This window comes from Phyllobates terribilis, unplaced genomic scaffold, assembly GCF_046119375.1.
Source record: "Phyllobates terribilis strain yellow unplaced genomic scaffold, ASM4611937v1 Scaffold_4__5_contigs__length_816908805, whole genome shotgun sequence".
NCBI classification, from domain to species: Eukaryota; Metazoa; Chordata; class Amphibia; order Anura; family Dendrobatidae; genus Phyllobates; species Phyllobates terribilis.
The window spans coordinates 211,052,940-211,080,887 of record NW_027362764.1 but is presented as its reverse complement, the minus strand read 5'-3'; positions in this window follow the sequence as shown (position 1 = coordinate 211,080,887).

The following is a 27,948-nucleotide window of genomic DNA, read 5'->3' as shown; positions in this document are numbered from 1 at the left end:
TCAGCACATTCAACTTCGTACAGAACAAAGTATTCAATGAGAATATTTCATTCATTCAGATCTAGGATGTGTTATTTGAGTGTTCCCTTTATTTTTTTGAGCAGTATAGTAATAATGGTGTACACTACAAGACAATGAAAGACCTTTAATGTGTCACAGAAGCAGGAGAAGCTACTGAGGGGAACTGAAGGAGGAGTGCCTGCCCTCACAACAACCACCAAGAAGTGAGGAGACTGCAGAGCATTGTTCTGCTCAAGACAAAACTTGAGAATAATTCTGTAAGATCCCATTCTGTAAATCTTCACATTAGCCTCAGCTAAGGTCATTTCACTTTCCTGGGCCATGTACTTGTTCAAATTCCCTGTTATCTCCATATGTAAATATAGTGATAACAGTGTAGACTGTGGTCCATGTTTTAAAATGGTCATGGTCCCATAGCAAAAGTAATTATTCCCCTATTGAAGCCTTCTACTGTTCTCACCCACTATACCTCTGATATGGCCATTGTAGAGTATAATTCCCCCAAAAATGAATGGCTCAACACTCACAGAGTATGCTATGTCCACAGTTTAATTCCTCTCCCAATTTCACCTAAATTACCATAACACATAAGGCATGATGATTCCATAGTGCCTCCAGCAAAGTATAATGTTTACACAGTGCCCTCAACACAGCCTACACACTTAGCAGGATGCCCCTAATGTGGCCCCCCACACAGTATCATGGCTCCCACCCAGTGTGATGACCTTTCACTATGATGATTCCCACTCAGTATGATGCGTAAACAGTCGCCCACACAGTATCATGGCCTCTAGAGCTACAACCCCTGGCAAAAATTATGGAATCACTGGGCTCGGAGGATGTTCATTCAGTTGTTTAATGTTGTTGAAAAAAAGAAGATCACAGACATGGCACAAAACTAAAGTAATTTCAAATGGCAACTTTAGGGCTTTAAGAAACACTAATAGAAATCAAGATTAAAAATCTGGTACACAGTAAGGGTAATTTTTTCAGACCAAGCAGAGGGAAAAAATTATGGAATCACTCAATTCTGAGGAAAAAATTATGGAATCACCCTGTGAATTTTCATTTCCAACACCTGCATCAAATTAGATCTGCTCGTTAGTCTGCATCTAAAAAGGAGTGATCACACCTTGGAGAGCTGTTGCACCAAGTGGACTGACATGAATCATGGCTCCAACACAAGAGATGTCAATTGAAACAAAGGAGAGGATTATCAAACTCTTAAAAGAAGGTAAATCATCACGCAATGTTGCAAAAATGTTGGTTGTTCACAGTCAGCTGTGTCTAAAATCTGGACCAAATACAAACAACATGGGAAGGTTGTTAAAGGCAAACATACTGGTAGACCAAGGAAGACCTCAAAGCGTCAAGACCGGAAACTTAAAGCAATATGTCTCCAAACCAGGAAATGCACAACAAAACAAATGAGGAACGAATGGGTGGAAACTGGAGTCCATGTCTGTGACCGAACTGTAAGAAACTGCCTAAAGGAAATGGGATTTACATACAGAAAAGCTAAACAAAACCCATCATTAACACCTAAACAGAAAAAAACAAGGTTACAATGGGCTAAGGAAAAGCAATCGTGGACTGTGGATGACTGGATGAAAGTCATATTCAGTGATGAATCGCGAATCTGCATTGGGCAAGGTGATGATGCTGGAACTTTTGTTTGGTGCCGTTCCAATGAGATTTATAAAGATGACTGCATGAAGAGAACATGCAAATTTCCACAGTCATTAATGATATGGGGCTGCATGTCAGGTAAAGGCACTGGGGAGATGGCTGTCATTACATCTTCAATAAATGGCCAAGTTTACATTGATATTTTGGACAGTTTTCTTATCCCATCAATGGAAAGGATGTTTGGGGATGATGACATCATTTTTCAAGATGATAATGCATCCTGCCATAGAGCAAAAACTGTGAAAACATTCATTGAAAGAAGACACACAAGGTCAATGTCATGGCCTGCAAATAGTCCGGATCTCAATCCAATTGAAAATCTTTGGTGGAAGTTGAAGAAAATGGTCCATGACAAGGCTCCCACCTGCAAAGCTGATCTGGCAACGGCAATCAGAGAAAGTTGGAGCCAGATTGATGAAGAGTACTGTTTGTCACTCATTAAGTCCATGCCTCAGAGACTGCAAGCTGTTATTAAAGCCAGAGGTGGTGCAACAAAATACTAGTGATGTATTGGAGTGTTCTTTTGTGTGTTTGTTTTTCATGATTCCACAATTTTTTCCTCAGAATTGAGTGATTCCATAAATTTTTCCCTCTGCTTGTTCTGAAAAAAATTGACCTTACTGAGTACCAGATTTTTAATCTTGATTTCTTTTAGTGTTTCTTAAAGCCCTAAAGTTGCCATTTGAAATGACTTTAGCTTTGTGCCATGTCTGTGATCCGCTTTTTTTCAACAACATTAAACAACTGAATGAACATCCTTCGAGACCGGTGATTCCATAATTTTTGCCAGGGGTTGTACTAACTTACCAGTGTAAGGGTTCCCAGAGTATAACACTCAATTTGATGGATCCCACCGCCCTCCACGCAGTATGATGGCTCCCACAGCCCCCCATTCAATTTGATGTCCCCACAGTCCCCCACACCATTTAACAAATTTGGTGCATCCTCTCAGTGGTGTGTGCTTCCACAAGCCTCACCAGAAATGCTACTCCAGACTGGAGTAGCATTACTGATGTAAAAAATGCTGCCACTTTTGTCGAATTTGACGAGCGAACATAGCAGTGCTCCATCCTGCCCAGCCTCCTCCCTAGCGCGGACCCTTTTGGAGGAGCTGCTGCAAATCGGAGTGAAAATACCAAAAGTAGAAAAACTGTTGAGCAAATTGGCATTGTGCAAAAAAATTGTGACTTCTCATAAAAATTTACAGCAGTATTCTGGTGTAATAGCTTTGATGAATCGCCCCCAAAGTCTCCAGATACTCATGTGCGCAACATGCAAATAATCTTGAACTGGACACATAAAGAATATAAGGAGAATGTATTAATCACTTATCCTTTATGTGTGTGACAAATTTTGTATTATGGTCAAAATTCTAGTATAAAACTGTGTACAAGTCATTGATGTTGATGAATTGCAGGCAGTGATAAGCAGCAAGATTACATGCAAGAAATACATAACTGTGGAATGGCTGTAGTATGTAACATGTAATTTTAAATATGAAAGAACACTGCTATTAATTTTCACTGAAATAGACACGACTTTATTTTTTGGGCAAGATAGTCCAATTTTCTCTGTTAGTAATATCTAAGCTCAGTGCTGTTGGCAGCGTTCTATACTAAGAGATACAGTGTCTGATCTTGGTCTTGCCAAGGGAGATATCAGCCCTGCTGAGTCATAGAGCACGGGAGCAGACAAAGTAAATGATATTAATTCAGCTCTCTTTAGTCCAGCCAGCTGGCAGAGATGAATACAGTCAGGCTGGGAAGGCATGTGCATCTTTTCCTATAAAAATAAAGATTTGCCAGTACCAACAAAAATTTCAAGTCACTTGCCACATAATTGTTGTTGTTGGATGTAAAAAGCTAGGTCAAAAAGAATATCACGTCATTAAGAATCCATATAACAAACAGATTTCTATTAAGTGGAATAAAATTTTATAACTAGGGGTTACTATTTTGATCACTAGTTGCAATCACTAAACGTGCTGTGGCACCCCAGGAGTCCGGATGTCACATTGGTATTGCCTCCCTCACAGGGGGTGATGCCATGCCTAGAAGCAAGGAGGGGTCCCCTTATCAGGTTACACCAGCATCCAACACATTTCACAGCTCCAGACCAGAAGGTGGAGTGACTCGCCACCAGGGGGCCGGTGGCTGTTCGCCGGGGAGATATCACGGTGGCTGGCCCAGGGCGGTCAGTGCACAAAGGGGGAATAACATAGATAGAAAGTTCAAAGAGTTTGTGACGCCACCTGTGGTGTCTGGTTAAGGTCACCAGCGCTGCAACAGTCCTCTGAGGCAGGTGTTAAGGCAGCTAAAGATGGAACAGCTCCCCACAGGCGGAGTGGGCCTCAGGGCAGTGTAAAATAGATGTGAGGTGGGCTGGGCATTGTAGTGCGGCGAGGAATAATGGCGCTGGTGAAGAAACAGACGGAGGCTGTTCGATGCAGTCGTCCAAGGTTTTACTTACAGTTTTTAGGCAATTCACAAGTGCACGTTACAGGTGAAGGCCTCCCTCGTCGGGCTGCGTTCACCGGGCAGGGGTTCAATCCTTCCTCAAGCAGTTGAGGAATGCCTGGCGGAACCCCACTTTCTCGTGTTCATACTTTGACCGTCTTCACACTTGGTCCTTCTCACCGCTGCCCTATGCTGCCCACTCTAAATCCCGCTCAGGTATGCTGAAGTCCTTCCTGTACGTCGGATCCGGGACCAACCTGACCCCCTGGGGATTAGAATGAAGTGACCGATCCCTCCTGTCTCCTGGCAGGAGCGGGGCGTACGGGTGCCGTCCTGCACGCGCCGTACCCCCTGGGATCCTCTTGTAGAATGGAGCCTACTGTTATGATCTGCTACAAGAACTAAGGAAAGAAAGGAGATCTGTCCCTACAATAGAACTAAGCTAGATCCCTACGATGTAACGGGGAACCTGATCCTGCGATCAGACCCGCTAAAGTCCTCGGCTAGTCTGTACGAAGACCTATAGATGCAAGGGAGGGATCCCTACAAGAACTAGGGACTGGGATAAAGTTGGACTCCTCCTAGCAGAAATTGTAGCAGTAAAAGACAAACACACAACATAGAACATAAAGGTCCGAAGACCTAGCTAAACTGACTGAGAAAGGTAACTAAGCACCAGGCTAACTTAAGAGTAGAAATTACAATGAAGTCCAGCAAGGCCAGGAGGGCGGAACAGGATTAAATAGGCAAAAAAGGTCATGTGACCAGCAAGATAGAAAAAACCTAACAGGAGAGTTCTAACAGTACCCCCTCTTCTATGAGGATCCTCCGGATCCCCTAGGCCCAGGCTTATCAGGAAACCTCTTGTGAAACGCTCTGACAAGTCTGGAAGCAGAAACATCATCCGCCCTCACCCATGAGTTATCCTCGGGTCCGAAACCCTTCCAAGCGACGAGATACTGCAAACTCCCTCTATACCGTCTAAAATTTAGGATGCGGGAAATTTCGTATTCCCCGTCCTCCACCACCGGAGGAACAGTGGCAGAGGCATCTCCATCTGACACATAAGCTCTTTTCAACAGAGAAACATGAAACACCGGATTAATCTTCCAGGAGGTAGGAACCTCCAACCTAACAGCAGATTGGTTAACTACCTGAAGCACTTTAAAGGGCCCTACAAACTTGGGACCCAAATTTTTAGAAGGAATCCTCAACCGCAGATTCTTAGAGGACAACCAAACCATGTCACCAATAGCAAACAAAACCTCTTGCCGTTTCCTATCAAAGTACCTCTTAGATTTTTTGTTAGCCTCCTGAAGATTACCACGCACATCCGTCCAAACTCTCTCCAAATCACCGGAAAAACTCTCCTCCTCAGGCACAGCCGATACCAATTTGGAGAATGACCCAAAAGACGGATGTCTCCCAGAACAACAAAAAAAAGGCGAACAACCAGCAGAAGAGGATGTATGGTTGTTAAGAGCAAACTCAGCAAGTGGCAGAAACTCAGACCACCCCTCCTGATTGTCTGCCACAAAACAACGCAAGAACTGCTCAACATCCTGATTCTTCCTTTCTGTCTGGCCATTAGACTCAGGATGATATCCGGATGAAAACGACAAATGATCTCCCAACCTGTCACAAAAAGCACGCCAAAAACGAGCCACGAACTGAGGTCCCCTATCCGAAACAATGTCAGTAGGAACGCCATGTAGTCTGACAATTTCCTTGACAAAGGCCTTAGCGAGTGTCTTAGCGCAGAGCAGTTTGATGAAAGGAACCAAGTGACACATCTTGCTAAAACGGTCCACGACCACCCAGATGACTGTGAAACCCTCAGAGGGGGGAAGGTCAGTAATAAAGTCCATAGCCAGATGTGTCCAAGGTGCACTAGGAACCTCCAGGGGGCAAAGCAACCCCGCTGCAGGAGTATGTGAAGACTTAGATCTAGCACACACCGTACATTGACGCACCCACTTAATGACTTCCTTCTGCCATCCAGGCCACCAAAAACTGCGACCCACAAGTCTCTTGGTCTCAGAAATTCCTGGATGACCTGCCAACCGAGACTCATGACACTCAACAAACAAATCTCTCCTAAAGGTCCTAGGCACAAACAACCTCCCATGGGGAGTGTTAGATGGGGCATTCTCATCTTCCAAAACGGAGTCCAATGCAGCAATCACAACACCTTCTTGTAAAATGCTCCCCTCGTCCTCAGCACCGACCATGGGAGAAAAGCTGCGAGACAAAGCATCAGCTTTAACATTCTTGGTACCCGGGATGTAAGTAACGGAAAAATTAAACCGCGAGAAAAAAAATGCCCACCTAGCCTGACGGGCATTCAAGCGCTTGGCAGCATCAAGATAGATCAGATTTTTATGATCAGTGAAAACCTGAATGGGAAATTCTGCACCTTCGTAGAGATGACGCCAGTGTTCAAATGCGAGTTTAATAGCCAGCAATTCCCGACTACCAATATCGTAATTAAGTTCAGTCTCAGAAAATTTTTTTGAAAAAAAAGCACAGAAATGTACTCCATCCTTGTTTTTCTGAGACAACACCGCACCGACCCCCACCGAAGAAGCATCAACCTCAACCAAAAACGGCTTAGTCACATCAGGCTGCATAAGGATGGGAGCAGAGCTGAACCTCTCCTTTAGAAACACAAAAGCTTCAATGGCCACAGTAGTCCACTGAACCGCATTAGCACCTTTCCTGGTGAGATCGGTCAGTGGTTTGACAATAATAGAAAATTTTTTAATGAATTTTCTGTAATAATTGGCGAAACCCAAAAACCTCTGTATCGATTTCAAACCAATAGGCCTAGGCCATTCCTGAACCGCCTGAACCTTCACAGGGTCCATCTCAAAGCCCTCGCTGGAGATAATGTAGCCCAAAAAACTAATTCTCTGTACAGCGAACTCACATTTCTCCAGCTTAGCAAAAAGCGAATTGTCAATTAATAACTGTAATACCTCACGTACGCTCCGCCAATGAGACTCCAGATCCGGTGAATAAATCAAAATGTCATCCAAATACACAACCACATTTTTGCCGATCAAAGGTCTAAGGATGTCATTAATAAGATTCTGAAAAAATGCTGGAGCATTGGTAAGACCAAAAGGCATAACCAGGTTCTCAAAATGACCCACAGGAGTGTTAAAAGCAGTCTTCCATTCATCACCCTCCTTCATGCGCAAAAAATTGTAAGCCCCCCCGGAGATCAATTTTAGAGAACCTCTTGGCCCCCACTAACTGGTTAAACAAATCAGGAATCAATGGCAGTGGGTAAGGATTGCGTACAGTAATTTTATTAATCTCACGAAAATCCAGACAAGGACGTAAACCGCCGTCCTTTTTTTTAACAAAAAAAAATCCAACAGCCACAGGAGACTTGGAAGGCCTAATGTGACCGGCGGCCAAGCTTGTCTGTATGTATTCCTCCAAAGCCTTTCTCTCAGGAATAGTAAGATTAAATAAACGACTTTTAGGAAGAGTTGCTCCAGGGACAAATTCAACGGTACAATCATAGTCTCTATGGGGAGGCAAAATTTGTGACTCCTCCTCAGAAAAAGCTCTCCAAAAATCCTGAATAGGTACAGGTAATTCCCCTTTTTCCACCGCAGCAATACTTCCGTTACAACACTTGTCATAACGCTTAGGGCTCCAGGACTTAATTTCAGAGGTAGACCAATCCAGTACAGGATTGTGCAATTTTAACAAGGGTAACCCCAAAATTACTGGAGAAGGCAAATTATTTAATACCACCAAATCCAAATTTTCTTGGTGAATACCATTAACAGTGAGGGGAAATTCACAGACCTTGTGAGTAACACTCTTCAAGGGGGAGCCATCGACAGAAACCACAGCAATAGGGGATGACAAAGGTTTGGGTTTTAATTTAAGTTTTTCCAAGAATCCCCCATCAATCACATTCAGAGTAGAACCACAATCCACAAATATCCGAAATTCAATTAATTCTTCCTGAGCAGCAGTAGTAGCAGAAATAAATACCCCCTTAGTATTTAAACAGGCAATACGGGCGTGACTGACCTTTTTTTTTCTTTGTTTATACGAAGCACACAGTTCTTAATAAAATGGTCAGATTTCCCGCAATAAAATCACAAACCTTCAGAAGATCTGCGGTCTTTTTCCTGAGAGCGGGGTGCCATCGCCCCAATCTCCATCGGCTCTCCAAAGTCAGTACAGACCCTCTCAAGACTCGGAGCTGACATGGCAGAGGATTTACTCTCATTAACCCTTGCACGCAGTCTCCTGTCCACCCGTACAGCTAATTGCATTGCCTCCTGCAAGTTTCCAGGTGTGGGATAAGCAATCAGCAAATCCTTAACCCTTTCACCTAGCCCCGCAGGAAACAAACTTTTCAAAGCTGAATCGTTTCACCCCACCTGGGCAGACCACCGACGGAAGTGAGAACAATATTTTTCCACATTACCTGATCCCTGCCTCAAACGTCTCAATTCAGTCTCAGCTGATGAGACACGATCAGGATCATCATACAACAAACCCAAAGTAGAAAAAAAACTATCCACTGATCTAAAGCATGGATCACTAGGTTGGAGAGAAAAGGCCCATCCCTGAGGTTCTTTACGCAAAAGTGACATTATGAACCCTATGTGCTGTGATTCATCACCAGAGGATCTGGGTCTCAAACGAAAATACAACAAACAAGCATTTTTAAAGGAAAAAAATTCTTCTTGATCACCAAAAAATAAATCAGGCAAACGTACCTTTGGCTCCACAAAATGTGCTCCAGAACAGCTACTCACGTGTTGTTGGAGCTCGGCCACCTCCAGAGAGAGTCCCTGCAGGCGTTGAGGCAAATCCTGAACCGACACCATGATGGAAACTGGAAGTCTTTCCTTAGAGATATTTTTGGGCTGGACTTACTGTTATGATCTGCTACAAGAACTAAGGAAAGAAAGGAGATCTGTCCCTACAATAGAACTAAGCTAGATCCCTACGATGTAACGGGGAACCTGATCCTGCTATCAGACCCGCTAAAGTCCTCGGCTAGTCTGTACGAAGACCAATAGATGCAAGGGAGGGATCCCTACAAGAACTAGGGACTGGGATAAAGTTGGACACCTCCTAGCAGAAATTGTAGCAGTAAAAGACAAACACACAACATAGAACATAAAGGTCCGAAGACCTAGCTAAACTGACTGAGAAAGGTAACTAAGCACCAGGCTAACTTAAGAGTAGAAATTACAATGAAGTCCAGCAAGGCCAGGAGGGCGGAGCAGGATTAAATAGGCAAAAAAGGTCATGTGACCAGCAAGATAGAAAAAACCTAACAGGAGAGTTCTAACACCTACTCCCTGCTCCCCTCCGGGGCCTCAATGGCTAGGCCCGCCTCTGGAGCAGAGCTCCTACAGAGGCTCTGCTTCTCTCACTTTCCTCCTCAGACTCATCTGAACTCCAAATATGGCTTCCTATTATATACTTACTGTATAAGTGCTTCCTGTATCTGCTTCCTCCACCCACACCCACTCTTGGTTCCCCCTACCTTTGGGTTCCCCCCTACTCCAGCCAGGGTCAGGGCTCAGCAGAAAACTACATTGCGTCTTGCCCCTCCTGCTGGCCTGGAGCAGTGTGGTGTTGGATGCAGGTGTTTTGGGGTTCCGTGCAGCACTCCCATCTTACCTGAGAGAAGGGAGGCACCACACCTCTAAGTGAGGTGCAGTACCTCTGTGGCGACTGAACCCTCAGGGGCGCCACAGGAGCTCCTCTCCTTTAAATTGAAGCCTGGAGGCGGGGTTTAGAAAAGTCAGTTGGAGTGAGAAAAGGAAGTTGGAGACAGGAGAGTGAAAAGGGAGAACCTGAGGAAGGGAGCTGTGGCCAGAGAAAAGTGCAAGAAACAGGACACCGGAGTCCGTGGTTGTTCGGGTACTAAAGTCCCGACAGCTAAATCTGGAGGGCAGGAGACTGCAGGTCTCCTGGCCCCACCAAATGCCCGACGGCTCAGCAGCATATTAGGGCCCGGCGCCGCCACAAAGGATCGACACCTGAAAAGGGCTCGAGCTGCCTGCCATACGGGCGAGGAATAGACAATTGCTCAGGAACGAGGGATGGAACATAGCTTTAAGCAGCAGGGCCAAAGAGGATAGCGCAGAGGGAAGGCCTACAACTCCACCTGGCGAGGTGGCTCCCCAAATTGCTTCTAGGCCACCTGGATCTCCATCACCAGCTATTACCAGTGCCCCCGTCTGCTCCGTCAAACCTCAAGTAAAGGTAGAGGAAACCGCCATTCTTGTGTTGTCTGGTCATTATCTGCACCCTCAGCCTTACACTACAGCAGCAACATCTACCTCTAAAAACCACCATATACTGCCTTGGAGCTCAGCTCTGACCGTGCAGAGCTGAACCATCTTTGCTGCGTCACCATTAGCCCCAGTGGATCTGCCCCACATAGCTGCATACCAAGGGTGGCGTCACGAACATTATCCCCAAATCTTTATTTCCCCAATTGACTGTTCTTTATTTGACCGCCCTGGGCCACGGATCGGGTCATTGCCACCGTGACTACCCCTATACAGGACCGGCCCAGCTACCGAGTACCCCACGGCTCCAGGGGGCGCGTCAACTTTGGCGTCACAAACAGGATTCGAAGCCCGGTATAACCGGGTACTGTGTGCCATAGACTTTGCTGAGCTGTATAATCACGTGGTTTGACGTCAGCGGAGGGGAAGCAGGAGGCCCCGATCCGGAACCGCCGGGTAAGCGATCCCTCTCGCCTGGAGAGCAGCAGACTGGTACGCCAGCAGAAACCCAGGACCTGGCTGAGGTTCACCAGGGGGGGAAGGAAGATGCCCAACCTGGAAGAGGATCCAGTTGCAGGCGCGGCCGCCGCCATTGTAATGCCTTTATCCATGCCGTATATCCCAGGGGCTGCTTGGTTGCCCCAGTACTCAGGGGAGTCGCACACCCTGAGCGAATTTGAGGAGAGACTGCGCAGTTTGTTCCAAGTGTACCCCCTGTCTGAGGAGCAAAAAGTCAGCATCCTTATAGGCCAGCTAATTGGTGCAGCCCAGAGGGAGGTGAAGTCCTGGCCGGGCAGGGACAAAAGCACTGTTAAGCAAATTCTGGCCAGGTTGAAGAATACCTTTGACACCCGCACAGCAGCAGAGATTAAAATGAAGTTCTACGGGTGCAAACAAAGGGTGCAGGACAGTGTACGGGATTATGCTGTAAACCTGCAAGAGGCGCTGCGGGCCATTAAACAGGTAGACTCCGACAGTGTGCGAGACGAGGACAGATTGCTAACCGAACAGTTTATCGAGGGGCTCTTGTCTAACGCTCACCGAACACAGCTGCGCATTATGGCTCTGCAAAACCTTGATCTGGACTTTGCGCAATTTAAAGACCGGGCCATCCAGGTGCTGCGAGAATCAACACCAAGTGGCACTGCACCCCTCCGGCGCCCAGCTATCACATACCACCAGAAGGCGGCATCTTTCTCCCCGGCACTTATGGAGGCTGACGCGCAAACCCTAGATAGTGACCCCTATGCCGACCTACGCCTTCAGCTCCAGGAGCTGACCAAAAGTGTGGCTACACTAACCAAAACCGTGCAGGCCATGCAAGTGTCTCCAAAGGAAAGAATCCAGCTGGTTTCCAGTCCAGGTGACGTCCCATGGCGATGGCAGAGAAGAATTCCACCGACCAGAGGGAGAGACAGCGATCGCTACGACCAGAATGGACAACCCATCTGCCGCCGCTATCAAAAGGCGGGGCACCTCGCAAGATTCTGTGATTTAAACGATCAACCCCTGGGGCAGAGGGTCAACCCCCAGGAGTAAGACGACCAGGCCCACAAAGCTGGCCAGACAAGTACGTGGGAGGACGACCGGTCCTACCTGTCATGCTTGATGGCATCCCGATGAACGCGTTACTGGACACTGGTTCCCAGGTGACAACGATGCCATATATCCTTTTTAAACGATACTGGGCTGATTCAGACATTACCCGCAGTCCAGATGAACACTTTAACATCTTTGCCAGCAATGGTCAGCCCTTGCCTCAAGTAGGGTATAAAGAGGTGACCATAAAAGTTGGCTGAGTAGAATTGCCATCAAAAGGGTTGATTATTGTAGATATTGATCGCCGAGAAAGCCACCCTATGATAACCTTAGGCACCAATGTGATAGAGAATTGTCTTAGGGAAATTATCGTTTTGTTGCAACAGGTTGCGGAGACTGCCAGTTCTAGTCAGCAGCAAGTTCTGCAGAAGGAGGTCAAAGCCCTGATGCAGAGACAACAGGTAGAGCTGTCTGGTGGAGAAGTCGGCAGTGTCAGAGTGACTGATCCATTCCCCATTGCAATGCCCCCTAGGAATGAAATGTTAATATGGTGTCGGGCAGCAATAATTCTCAGGGGTTAAGATTATCAGGCCCTGGTAAAACCCGTGTACTCTGATGGTAGGCCCACCATCTTGACGGCCAGGGGGGTAGTCGATGTCTGCAAGGGGAGAGAATCTAAACGCATCCTGAATTGTGGGGAGAAAGAGGACCAGTTACACAGGTATGCAACCCTTGCTAAGCTATTCACTGTCAGTAACAATGCAATAAAGGCAGTGGTACCCTTGCCTCCGCCCGAACAAGTGGAAGACAATGGCTCCAAGGGGCAGATGGAGGATTGGTGTCAGAAGCTACAAGTAGGCACTGACTCCACCCCTTTGCACCAAAAGCATGGGGTGTACTGGGTGGTCCAAGAATATGAGCGAGTCTTTAGCAAACACCCACTAGACTTTGGGCAGGTAAAAGGGGTCCAACATCATATCCACAGGAGATCATCCGCCCATTAAAGAGAGCTACCGGCCTGTACCCCCAGCTCGCTATCAATGTGCCAAGGGAATGTTACGGGAGATGAAGGAGGCTGGGGTGATCAGAGACAGTTGTAGCCCCTGGGCAGCTCCATTAGTCCTCGTTAGAAAGAAAGATGGTACAATGAGGATGTGTGTTGATTATAGGCAGATTAACTGCATTACACATAAGGACGCCTACTCATTACCCAGAATTGAGGGTTCCTTGGCTGCACTGAGATCCGCCAATGGGCCTCTGCGACTTCAACTGCATGCCATTCGGGCTCTGCAACGCCCCGGGAACAATCCAGCGGTTAATGGAGTGTTGCCTAGGACACAAAAACTTCAAAACCGTTCTGCTGTACCTAGATGAGGTAATCGTCTACTCAAAGACATACGAAGACCACCTGGAACCCCTGGCCGAGGTGTTCGGGGCCCTATCTGGTTTTGGCCTGAAAGTAAAGCCGTCAAAGTGCCACCTGTTGAAGCCCAAGGTGCAGTACCTAGGCCATGTGGTAAGCGCCGAAGGTGTTGCACCAGACCCTGAAAAAGTCACCGTGATCAAGGACTGGCCAAGACCCTCTACTATCAAGGAAATGAGGCAGTTCCTTGGGCTGGTAGTCTACTACAGGAGATTAATCAAGGGTTTCACCAAGATAGCAGCACCCATACAGGACCTCTTAGTGGGTCAGTCCAAGACAGCCAAGAACCGGAATCCTCTGTTCGAGTGGGGTAAAAAAGAGGAAGAATCCTTCACCCGGCTGAAGGTGGCTCTTACGGGAGACGATGTCCTGGCCTACCCCGACTATGGCCAACCCTTTATACTCTATACGGATGGCAGCAACATGGGATTGGGAGCGGTGCTGTTCCAGGTACAGCAGGGCAGAGAGAGAGTGATTGCCTACGCAAGCAGGAAGCTCCGTCCCACGGAAAGGAACCCCGACAACTATAGTTCCTTCAAGTTTGAGTTTTTAGCCATAGTCTGGGCTGTAACTGAGCGCTTCAAACACTACCTGGCTTCAGCGAAGTTTACAATTTTCACAGACAATAATCCGCTGACTCACCTTGAAACGGCGAAGCTAGGTGCGCTGGAGCAGCGATGGATGGCCCGGCTGTCCAGCTACGAGTTTACCATCAAGTAGCGGGCGGGGCATAAAAATGCTAGTGCTGATGCGCTGTCCAGTCCAGGATGCCCAACTTGCTAGATGGGGGAGAAGACCCGGAAGAGCTGGAGGAGATAAAGCTACCGGCTTTCCATCGTCACAGAGTGACCCAGTGCTCCCACTGTGTGACGGACAAGTGCTCCGCCAACAGAGAGGCCACGTTTAACCCATTGCCCCACCATGGATGGGCAGAGACGTAGAATAGCGACCCGGCTGTCCACCTAGTAAAGGAGTTGCTGACACAAGCTGACTCGTACCCTGGTCCCGATGCTCCACAGGAGACCCAACAGTTGTGGAAGGAGAAGGGCAAGCTGTTCATGTACTAGGGAAAGCTGTGTCGGAGGAGCATCAACTCCCGGACACACAAACTGGTCTGGCAGGTGGTAGTCCCGAAGCAGGATGCGCCAATTGTCTTAGAGGCATACCACGATGGAGCAGGACACTTCGGGTGGAAGAAGTTGGAAGTCCTGCTATGTGAGTGATTCTTCTGGGTTGGCATGAGGAAAGCAATCGAGAGATGATGTCGAGAATGTGGTCCATGCAACCTGAGACGGAAAGACCATGTTAGCCAGAGGGCTCCCCTGCAGCCCATAATCACCAAACAACCACTTGAATTGGTAGCCTTGGATCACTTGAAGCTAGCCCCAAGTCGGACAGGCTATGTCTACGCTCTTACCATAGTACACCACTACTCCTGGTTCCTGGTAGTAGTGCCTGTGAAGGATCAGATGGCTAAGACGGCAGCCAAAGCATTTCAACAACACTTTTGTTGCCCGCACGGTTACCCTGAACGAGTGCTTACCGACCAAGTCCCAGCCTTTGAAGCAGAAGTGTTTCAGGAATTTTGTAACTTGTACGGCTGCAAGAAAATAAGGATGACACCGTATCATCCCCAGACCAACGGGTTGTGTGAGAAAATGAACCAGGTAGTAATAGACCTGTTGAAGACGTTGCCCCTTGAAGAACGTAGCCTGTGGCCAGAGAAGATACCGGATTTGGTAGACCTATATAACCACATCCCGGTGAACTCCACCAACTGTACACCCGCCTACCTGATGAGGGCAAGACCTGGCAAGTTACCCATTGATTTAGACATGGGAGTTTTAACACCTGAGACGACATCACCAGGTGCAGATTGGGATACGGAGCGGCAGCAACAATACCGCAAGGCGCAAGAATGTGTAGAGAGAAGTTTGTCCCAGGTGAGACAGAGGCAGGAAAGAACTTATAACCAGCACGCACCTGCAGTTCCCTTGTCACCTGGAGAACAGGTACTCAAAAGGAAGAGACGAGTTCACAAACTAGACGATCAGTGGGAGGTTGAGCCATACACCATCTTACCTTCAAATTTCGGCAACACCAAGGTATGCCTCATCAGTAAAGATGTTGGAGAGACTTTGGCGGCAGTCTCAAGAGACCACCTGAAGATATGCCCTGATCAATTGAGACACGAAGAGGAAGACCAAAAGAGCCCCCAGCACACAGAAAAGGTGGAAGAGATGGTTCAAACCATCCTTGGAGAATTTCCCTTGTCTTGGACGCAGGTGAACCAAGCAATCGTAGTACCTGTCTTGACCTTTCCCCAAGTAGCCTTACCGGAAGCCGCAGAGACTCCAGAACAGCTGGGAGACCAGACGGCCCAGCAATAGATGCCACAACCGTAGTGGAACAAGTGAATCCACCCCCTGTTAGCGGTGAATCTGTCGTGCCCATGGTGAGTTAAAGAGGTCGTAGAAGACTACCAAGCCTACCGGTGTTACTTTAGACTAACCGTAGTGTAGTCCATAGTGCTCTCACCACACCAGCGGTAGACACTAGAGACCCGGGTAGGTCATTGGCAATAACTGTACTGCGTAGATCAACCCATTGTACCAGAGGTCAGCTCCCTGCCCGTTATAGGGACTAAGGTGTAATAAGATAATAGTGTACAGTATATAATTGCAACCGTTGAGCATGAAAGCCTGCAGAAACTTCCTGAAAGAACCTTTAAGCAATCGTGAGTGTATATAGTTATTGTATTTATGGACAAATGGACCACAGGACTAGATGTGGTCAGAACAATGTTGAGTAAATTTAATTGTTGGCCTTGAAAATAAACCGGAGGATGATACACAAAGTGGGTTGAAGCGGTTGAAGCGGTTCACACCAACCAACCTTCAAGTACCCGGAAAAAGACCATTCCCGAATAGCGGCGTAAAGACTAAGCGCCGCAATGACTGCTCCCAATTTTTGTCTGTTTTTTTGTTGTTCGGCAATTTTTGCCTTTCTGAGACTTTGTAAATTTTTTTGGAATATAAATCGTTATTGTTGTTAATTGTTTAACTCTAAAAGGTGTCCTCAGTCTGGGAGTATTGAATTTAACTAGGGGGGAATGCAGCACCCCAGGAGTCCGGATGCCACATTGACATTGCCTCCCACACAAGGGGTGATGCCATGCCTAGAACCAAGGAGGGGTCCCCATATCAGGTAACACCAGCATCCAACACATTTCACAGCTCCAGATCAGAAGGGGGAGCTCCTCCCCTTTAAATTGGAGCCTGGAGTTTAGAAAAGTCAGTTCGAGTGAGAAAAGGGAGTTGGAGACAGGAGAGCGACGAGGGAGAACCTGGGGAAGGGAGCTGTGACCAAGCTTGCCCCAGAGAAAAGCGCAAGAAACAGGACACCGGAGTCCGTGGTTGTTCGGGTACTAAAGTCCCGACAGCTAAATCTGGAGGGCAGGAGACTGCAGGTCTCCTGGCCCCACCAAATGCCCAGTGGCTCAGCAGCATACTAGGGCCCGGCGCCACCACGAAGGAGCGACACCTGAAAAGGGCTCGAGCTGCCTGCCATACGAGCGAGGAATAGATGATTGCTCAGGAATGAGGGTCGCAGTATAGTTTTAAGCAGCAGGGCCAAAGAGGATAGCGCAGAGGGAAGGCCTACAACTCCACCTGGCGAGGTGGATCCCCAAATTGCTTCTAGGCCGCCTGGATCTCCATCACCAGCTATTACCAGTGCCCCGGTCTGCTCCGTCAAACCTCAAGTAAAGGTAGAGGAAACCGCCATTCTTGTGTTGTCTGGTCATTATCTGCGCCCTCAGCCTTGCGCCCTCAGCCTTGCACTACAGCAGCAACATCTACCTCTAAAAACCACCATATACTGCCCTGGAGCTTAGCTCTGACCGTGGAGAGCTGAACCATCTTTGCTGCGTCACCATCAGCCCCAGTGGATCTGCACCGCAGCGGCGGCCCCATTTAGCCGCATACCATGGGTGGCGTCACGAACATTATCTTCCAAATCTTTATTTCCCCAATTGACTGTTCTTTATTTGACCGCCCTGGGCCACGGACTGGGTCACTGCCACCGTGACTACCCCAATACAGGACCCGCCCGGCTACCAAGTACCCCACGGCTCCAGGGGGTGAGTCAGTACCAATGCACTTTAGAGGGAAGTAGTCTGGAGTCACTAAATGGCTTCTTACAAGTGTGTGTAAAGTGACTGACAGCGGTAGTCATGACTGTGTTGCTGTCCGGTTACACTCTGGCATTTTACAGGTAAACACTGTCCCAGTCTTAGTGTGCTGTCAGGTGTGGGGTGTGTCATACTCACTTGTAGGCAGCAGGCCTCCGCTGTCTCCAGGCCTCCATCTTCAGGAGCCGCTGCACACAATTCAGGGGACATTCATTGCAACAAGCAAACGTTTACTGGTCAGTTGAAGTTCATCAGGATGTAACATGCAGGATAGGGCACAACACTTCATATTCCTTTCTTCCTTAGTACAACACATCTTCAGCCCTACCACTGGTTCCTCCTGGACTATCCCCAAGCTCACTGACTATGTCATCCCCAGGAATTTCCTGTCCAGTTCAGTAGTGCACTCGGGACCAGCCCTTCACACGGTTTGGCATCCATCTTCCCCTGTGACACAATGCACCTGTAGACCGTGTACCGAGGAGGTCTCTCTCAGAATACAGTGGGCCGAGGACAAAGGATACTAGCAGACAATTTGTTAGGGAACACCTTTTTACTAAGAACAAAAACTGGGTTGCCCCGGCAACGCCAGAAAGGAACACAGGTGAACCTCACACACACCAAACTCAGGACAACTAGGACTCCTGCGCTGTACAACTGACAGGACCAGGATGTAATAAAAGATGAACTATAATTTGCCTAAACAGTGGTTCCGCCTAATGCAGTAACCGAGTGTTACCCACAGCAAGGATGAAATTGAATGGGTGCAAGAGGTGGCCCCTGCAGTATTGCAACGCAACAGTTCACATATTTAATAATTCTTTACGATTACAATACTGTTATTCTATCTATACACACGCTCACCCACTGAAGGGAGAAGATAGCTAAGGTTCATCCAGCCCTGTTAGGAAACAATGTCTCTAACTGAGAACCTGTGTTTGGCACCAAACTCTCTCTATAGGCCAAGGAAGAAAGGGAAGGCACCGCCTAAAATATGACTAGGGATCTGCCCATCACATACAGTAGTGAGCAACATCAAGTGTAGAGAAAAAAGCAGTATGCATTGATGGGGATCATCAAAAAAATACAGTGCCTACAAGTAGTATTCAACCCCCTGCAGATTTAGCTGGTTTGATAAGATGCAAATAAGTTAGAGCCTTCAAACTGCAAACGAGAGTAGGTTTTATGAATAGAAGCATAAATCTTACAAACCAAAAAGTTATGTTGCTCAGTTGAATTTTATTAAATTTTAAACATAAAAGTGTGGGTCAATTATTATACAACCCCTATGTTTAATATTTTGTGGAATAACCCTTGTTTGCAATTACAGCTAATAATCGTCTTTTATAAGACCTGATCAGGCCGGCACAGGTCTGTGGAGTTATCTTGGCCCACTCCTCCATGCAGATCTTCTCCAAGTTATCTAGGTTCTTTGGGTGTCTCATGTGGACTTTATTCTTGAGCTCCTTCCACAAGTTTTCAATTGGGTTAAGGTCAGGAGACTGACTAGGCCACTCCAACACCTTGACTTTTTCCCTCTTGAACCAGGCCTTGGTTTTCTTGGCTGTGTGCTTTGGGTCGTTGTCTTGTTGGAAGATGAAATTACGACCCATCTTAAGATCCTTGATGGAGGAGCGGAGGTTCTTGGCCAAAATCTCCAGGTAGGCCGTGCTATCCATCTTCCCATGGATGCGGACCAGATGGCCAGGCCCCTTGGCAGAGAAACAGCCCCACAGCATGATGCTGCCACCACCATGCTTGACTGTAGGGATGGTATTCTTGGGGTCGTATGCAGTGCCATCCAGTCTCCAAACGTCACGTGTGTGGTTGGCACCAAAGATCTCGATCTTGGTCTCATCAGACCATAGAACCTTGAACCAGTCTGTCTCAGAGTCCTCCAAGTGATCATGAGCAAACTGTAGACGAGCCTTGACATGACTCTTTGAAAGTAAAGGTACCTTACGGGCTCGTCTGGAACGGAGACCATTGCGGTGGAGTACGTTACTTATGGTATTGACTGAAACCAATGTCCCCACTGCCATGAGATCTTCCCGGAGCTCCTTCCTTGTTGTCCATGGGTTAGCCTTGACGGGAGGACACTTTCAAAGGCTGTCCTGGCCGTGGAAGGCTAACAGTAGTTCCATAAGCCTTCCACTTACGGATGATGCTCCCAACAGTGGAGACAGGTAGGCCCAACTCATTGGAAAGGGTTTTGTACCCCTTGCCAGCCTTGTGACCCTCCACGATCTTGTCTCTGATGGCCTTGGAATGCTCCTTTGTCTTTCCCATGTTGACCATGTCTGAGTGCTGTTCACAAGTTTGGGGAGGGTCTTAAATAGTCAGAAAAGGCTGGCAAAAGAGATCTTTAATCCATACATGTGAAGCTCATTATTCTTGGTGCCTGAACTACTACTTAATACTTTAGGGGGACCAAACAGAATTCTTGTGGTTTGAGGGGTTGAATAATAAATGACACTCTGAATTAACTTTTAACGTTTAAAAAAAAACAAAAAAAAAAAAACAAAAACAAAATTTGCTGCAGTGCATTTCCCACTTCCAGGCTGATCTACAGTACAAATGTCACAATGCCAAGTTAATTCCGCATGTGTCAACCAGGTAAATCTGCAGGGGGTTGAATACTATTTGTAGGCACTGTATATGTAAATTTATTAAACAGACTAAACAAACAGCCAAACACATTATTTAAAAGCAATTTAAAAAAGCAACACTATTATACAACTTACAATGCAATAACATGATAATGTTCTGATCAATCCTCAAATAGATATACAAAGTTATGTCACCAAAACATTAATGTGTCCCTATAAAGTACAACCAAAAATATCATAGAACCACAAATGATATTCAGATCAGAATAGAAGTATTAATCTAATATTGAATTGTACCCACATAATAAAGTACAGAGCCTAAACATAGTACCCAAATAATAAAGTACAAAGCCTTAACATGCTGCTGGCACAATTGTCCTAAATAGAAAAAAAATACTATTACCAAGTGATGCAAATGTTCACCGCTGCTGAGAGCGGCTAAGGGCAATGATCAGTAGTAATATGTCCTGACCATAGGTGACCTACAAAAAAGGGGAAAAGAGGATATGACAAACCTCGACCCCACGCGTATCGCCACTAATCCAGTGGCTTCATCGGGGGAAGCAATCATGTTATGGTATTGTAAATTGTATAAGCGTCTTGCTTTCTTAAATTGTTTTTAAATGTGTTTGGCTGTTTGCTTAGTCTGTTTAATAAATGTACATATTGTTTTATCTTATTTGGTGATCCCCGTCAATGTATACTGCTTTTTTCTCTACACTTGAAACTCTCTCTATAGTTTGCGTGCTTGCACCATCTGGGATACTTGTGGTGGGGCCTGAGCTCAGGACTTACCAGCTGTTAACTGATCTCTGAAGAAACAGTATGATCGTCCGACCGGTCACTTAGCTGGGAGACCGTGGAGAGGATCCTGGAGTTGTTACAGGAGCACAGTTTCAGTCTGACAGGCTAGCAGATGGCCATTCACGTCACACAGATACCTTGGGGGGAATACAACTCTGCATCCAACCAAAGTCGTCTCCTCAAAGTCATTCTTCCTTTCTGGCAGAAGTCACAGGCATAGTTTCCCCTTTACTCAAAGTCCTGCTCAGCTCCCAGCACGTGGCACACACAGACCTTTGGATGCAGCACCACAATCTCCCTCTTCTCCTTACTTCCTGCTTTCACTGACTAAAACACCATTCAGTCCACCATATAGTCCCTTTCGGAGGCAACAGAGACCTCTTGTGGCTGTCCCTCTCACACACACCCATCAGCCCTCACACTGAGCTTTGGGCTCCTGAAGATGCTGGAATGTCCGCAAGGGATATCAGTATGACCTCCCACTGCCTGGAACGCTTGGCACATGTTGACCCTAGCAGCCTACTGTTCTTGGACTTGACCTTGTCACTGTACTTCACTATCTGAGTCACTACAAGGAAATGTCCACTTTTCACTAGCACTCAACCCCCCCCCCCTCACACTATGGGCTCACCCCAAACATTAACCGTATCCTATACTTGTAACTTGAGCTAACTACAACAGTTACTATCCTATAGCAGTATGTACTAAGCCTTTCTTATCTTATGTCCTAGTCTATCTTAATCTATACAGATATATCCTTACCCTATTCACATCCTGCACTATACACTACTCACTTTGTATGTTAACTCTTCACATTACTTAAATACTGCACATTACTATAACACAATACATGGCACAATACATGGCAATTCTTGACTTGCAGCTCTGGGGTCCTGGATTCAAATCCCACCAAGGACAACATCTGCAAGGAGTTTGTATGTTCTCCCCGTGTTTGCGTGGGCTTCCTCCCGTCTTTTCCCACATTCCAAAGACATACTGATAGGGAATTTAGATTGTGAGCTCCAATGGGGACAGTGCCCATAATGTCTGTAGAGCGCTGTGGAATTAATGGCGCTATATAAGTGAGTAAAATAAATAAATAAATAAATTCACATGACACAATACATGTACGAAAATGCATGACAGTATACACATTACAGGATTGTTGTCTTCAGGGACAGGAACAGGGCAATACAGTCCACACCCTTACATGTGCACCATTCCAGAAATCCTACTCCAATGTTTGACTGGAGTAAGATCTCTGGCATAAGGAGTTGAGTCAAAATTTTGCGATTTTTCAAAGTAATTTATTACTGAATTCTGGCAAAATTGCTTTGATGAATCAGGGCCATATACTATCTTTTGACTAAACTGTATACATAAGACCCATCAGTAAAATTTATTTTGGGGTCAATCTACAGCTACATTCAAATATTACCTGATTCCTGGACATGCCCTCAGAAGAAGTAAGGCGAAATGTTCGTCAGGGTGGATGTATGCGGTGCCTATAGGATTACTGCAGCTGGTACAAATTCTTCTTGGTAGGTAACATTGCCTTTCACTTTTATAGTACCAATTGTGGCAGAATTTATACCCCACATAATATATACTGTATGACTGGTACCTTTTCTATTTATTGCACTCTATGTTCTTGTGGGTAAACAGCATTGATTTCTAGGCATTTGCCACGTTCCTTTGTGAGGCACCTTTGTTTTTTTATATTTTATCTCTTATTTATATATTCAATATTTATCCAATAAATGTATTGATATTCTCTTGAGATTTGATTTTTGTATGCACTTCTATTTTCTGGTATTTCGTTTCTATTCTCGGGTTATGGTGTTATATTTAAATTTTTAATTGCTATCCTTTATAGCTTTTTTTTTTACCTTCAAAGCTTGAAGTAAAACATGATTCCACATGAGGAAAATGAAAACACCACTTAGATAATTGTCCATTCAGCTGACAGATATGGCATGCGGTGTGTTCCCAGATATGTTTGCCTGTGTCTGGGGGCTGTTCATATATATTTTCCACGTCAAAGAAAAGAGGAGTGTCACATATATTGGGAGCAGGGGAGAGTAAGTACTTAAGGTACACTGTATTAGACAAATATTCAAACTATACATCATATATGAAAGTTGCTGGGAACCACAAAAACCCATACAGTTCCAACGCAATGGTGAAGAAGAAATCACCCGCAGGTGGAGTACTCCCAAGCAATATATACATAGAGGTCTCAGAGATGGCTACGCAGTATACCTTTATATACAAGAAAAGAAACCATGTGTGACATGCAGAAGTAGTGCTGTTGCTTCAAAAGCATCCAGCAACTGTTACAAATAACACAAGCACAGGAGACAGGAAGTGTTGTGCTTCAAAAGCATCAGGCAACTAGAGGGGTTAACACAGTCACAAGAGACAGTGTTTTAGCAGAGCCCCAGGGGGATTGTGAGAAACTTGTTATTGTAGTCTGGCTGAAGCCGAAGAGAAAGGTGGTGTGTTATCTGGATCTGACAGAAGGCAACTGAACAGGATTCAGATCAGGAGAGAAACTAAACACAGGTCAGAAACTCCCTGAACTAACAGTGCAGAGTATTATCGGGCAGGAAGATAAGGACTGAAAGGAATTGTGTCACAGGGATCATCTCCCTCATCAAACCCTCCCCCCCTCCATATCCATGCAGGATAAAGAATGCTGTGTACTATTGTGTACTTGTGACGGAAAAGTCTGTGGTTGTGTATGCATAGAAGTGTGCTGCTAAGAGATCTAATCTATGCTGAATTATGCTACTGAAGAGACTGTAATACTGTGGTTTGTGAAGAAACTACTGTATTGTTACTGGAGCCGGTTGCTCAAGAAACTCAGACTGTACTGTAATGAAGATTGTTGCTGTAATATGCTTGAATTGCACTGGCCATGCTTCAGATTAAATTACACTGTTAAACTGTTGAAAAAGATTCTTGTCAGATGTGTCTGGTCGCCCTATCTGAACCTAGCGAGTAACCATAAACCACCAATATAGAATAAAAACAGTAAATTTTATTTAGTAGAAATATATAAAAAGAATATGCTTTACATGTTTAGATGAAGTCAATTACAGGAGTAAAAAGAGGGAACACCTGTTCAGATGAGGTTTAATGTAGATAAATGTAGAGTAATGCACCTAGGACGGAGTAATCCTATTGCTGCATATACAATAAATGGGAGTATACTCGGGACTACAGAACAGGAGGCTTGGACTTGGGCATTCTGGTTACAAGTAAGATGAGCAGCAGTACTCAATGTCAAGCAGCAGCCGCAAAAGCAAACAAGATTTTAGGATGTATAAAAAGAGAAATAAAATCCCGCTATCCCAAAGTACTGTTGCCCCCATATAAATCACTGGTGAGACCACATCTAGAATACGGATCCAGGCTTGGGCTCCACATTTTAAAAAGGATATTCAGAAGTTAGAGTCAGTTCAACTAGATTATTACAAGGGATGGAAGGCCTCTCATATGATGAGAGGTTGAAAAAGTTGAGCTTGTTTAGCTTAGAAAAACAACGCCTCAGAGGGGATCTCATTTACATGTATAAATATATGTGTGGTCAGTACAAAGGACTAGCACATGACTTATTCCTTCCACAGACCATACTAAGGACCAGGGCGCACTCATTACGGGTGGAAGAAAGGCAATTCCGGCACCTAAACAAGAAAGGCTTCTTTATAGTCAGAACAGTCAGACTGTGGAATGCCCGACCACAGGAGGCAGTAATGGCAGACACTTTAACTGCTTTCAAAAAAGGGCTGGATGATTTCCTCGATACACATAACATTGTGCGTTATAGTTAAATTAGACAAAATGTTACACCTATATATATACATTTAATACGGTAATAGTAATTACATAACTAGTATCATAATTAGGTTTGATCCAGGGTTCTTGGACTAATTGCCTTTTCTTGGGGTCAAGAAGGAACTTTTACCCGTGATGCAAATTGGCTGAATGTGTCCTTGGTTTTTTGCCTTCTTCTGGATCAACAGATTTAGCAATAGTGATTTTAGTAACACCATTATTAGAATCACTAGATGGTGGCCCGATTCAAACGCATCGGGTATTCTAGAATATGTATGCGGTACACCGGGCGCAATCAGCAGAGTGGTGTTTAAATTTGGCGCCAATATCGCTGATTGGTCGCGGCCGGCGGGTGCGACCAATCAGCACAGTGGTTTTTAAATTTGGCACCAATATCGCTGATTGGTCGCGAACTGTGTTAGTGAGGGCCGGAGAGCGTGTTTAAATTTGCCGCCAATATCGCTGATTGGTCCTGGCAGGCGGCCGCGACCAATCAGCACAGCGGTTTTTAAATTTAGCGCCAATATCGCTGATAGGTCGCGGCTGGCGGCCGCGACCAATCAGCGAACCGTGTTAGTGAGAGACGGAGAGCCTGTTTAAATTTGGCGCCAATATCGCTGATTGGTCGCGGCCGGTGGCCGCGACCAATCAGCACAGCAGTGTTTAAATTTGGCGCCAATATCGCTGATTAGTCGCGGCCGCGACCAATCAGCGAATTGTATTAGTGAGGACCGGGGAGCGGCGCTGCGGGAGATGACCGGCTGCTCGCAGCAGAAGTATCCCGACCGGCGGCGCCGCTTCCCCCTTCACACTTGCCGTCGGGAGATCAGCGGCCCTAGCCGTCGGCAGCGACCAATCAGCATCGTATTAGTGTGGGCCCAGGAGCGACGCTGCTTGTGCAGGTACTTCCGCTGCGAGCAGCTGGGAGATGACCGGCTGCTCGCAGCAGAAGCATCCCGACCAGCGGCGCCGCTCCCCGGTCCTCCCTTCACACTTACCGTCGGGAGATCAGCGGTCCTAGCCGCTGATCTCCCGACGGTAGCCGCATGGAGGTCAGCGCCGGTCACCTCCCCGCTGCATTGCCGCTGACCTCCGTGTAGCAGATGAGCCGCTAACGGCCGCCATCTTTTTTCTGAAATCCCGAGTCGCTGATTGGCCGCGGCCGGACCAATCAGCAACGCGGGATTTACAGGACAGACTGACAGACAGACAGACAGACGGGATAAGACAATTATATATATTAGATAAGAGTAATAGCAAAAATATAAAACTAATCAAAAAAATTATAAACGGGTTCATTTTTAATTTTTATAGTGCATCAATAATAAAAATGGTAATACATTTGTGAGGCCTAGTCCTAGTAAGTTAGTTTGTTAGTGTAGGGAGTACAGTTGGGGGAGGAAGGTTGAACTGGATGGACCTAGGTCTTTATTCAACCTGTTACTATGTTACTATGTATCCAATGGAAACAAACACCAGTAGATATAAATAGGGTTGGTAAAATTACATACAACATTCAAATTATGAAGTCTACTAGAAAATAGCCACCAACCATGTTAATATAGGTCAACCTATGGTATCTCAAAATGACCAATCAAACCACTGAAATACACACAAAAGCTTTCAGTATATCCCAATGTGGAAACAGTAAAAAAAGGGATACAAGTGGAGGTCTAGTGAAACTTGCCCATGGTATGCATCCTATGGTGTCTCAAATATGAGATCTACAATTTTAACAGCATGATTTTAAAGGAATTCTAATAAACATGAAGTTTTAACACACATTCATATTCTCATTTGAATGTCTGTTGCTGGATCCCTGTTTTTTGTTGGTTCTCATCCAGACCTGGGTACCATAGAAACTGTAAAAAAAAGAATTTAAAATAAAAAATAAAGATTATACTCACCTTCCAGTGTCCTCCCGGTGTTTTCTCCCCTCTGTCTGGTTTGCTGTATGGGTCGCGTTGTTGCGAAGGACCTGCCATGACATCATTGAGTCATGTGACCTGTCACATAACTCATTGACGTCACCGCAGGTCCTTCACACCACCGCGAGCCGCCCAAGACACCGGACACAGCAGAGAAAACACTGGGAGGACATCGGAAGGTGAGTATAATCTTTTTTTTTTATTTTTTACCATTCTTATTCTTTTTTTTTAACTAACTTGGTCACACTATATAAATCCATGCCGGCTGCATGGATTTATATAGTGTGAACAAGTTGTCAAGCACTTTTCCAAGTGATGCTAAAATCGCTTGGAAAAGCGCTTGATAACCCGCATGCGGAAATGCATGCAAAAACACTTGACAAACGCTTCTACCTGGCGGGAAAAACGCATGTAAAAACCGCATGTGTTTTTCCTGCCAGGGAGAAGCGGAAAAAATATGCAGCATTTCTGCATCATGGGCACTTAGCCTTAGGGGCTTGTGTATGCAGTTGTTGCAGCATATGAATTCTGTAGAGGCACAGCCAAGTATTACATTTGCAAATAATTATTTTTTTTAACAGAGGGCTGGTTGTTTTAAGGTATCTTTTTTTCTTTAGTAAAAAAAAAAAGCTGCATTTTGTGTTAACTTGGATTGTGTTTGACATATATTACATTTTATTTGATATTTGAAAAAAAAATGTTCACGCCACTGTTTTGGTCCCACACGTGTAACATTCCTTTATTTGCAGATCAGAGACATTAGTATAAGCCCCCAGTTCTTCTCGATATCTCTATGTGTTTTATTCTTGCAATTGCCATCGGCGGCTCCAATGTTTCCTGCTGCATTCAGTAACCCCCCAGGTGCTATAGATGCTTACAGGGTCATGGCCTGACATGCAACATACAGAGAATCTGAGGTCACTAACGAGCAGTAACAATTTACTGGCAATCGCTAAAAAACTATTTTAGCTGCACAAACAGCTGTCAACTCTTGTTGTACATCTTGTAGTGTAGGGCAGTCAGGCTATACTCTTGATATTTTTAGTTTGCATTCTTTGAACAATGAATGGCTGCGAGGAATTTACAACCCTGACATGTTTCTCCTGCTCTCGGACTTCCATTTTCTAGTCCAATAACATATCTACGTAGGTGTCCATGGC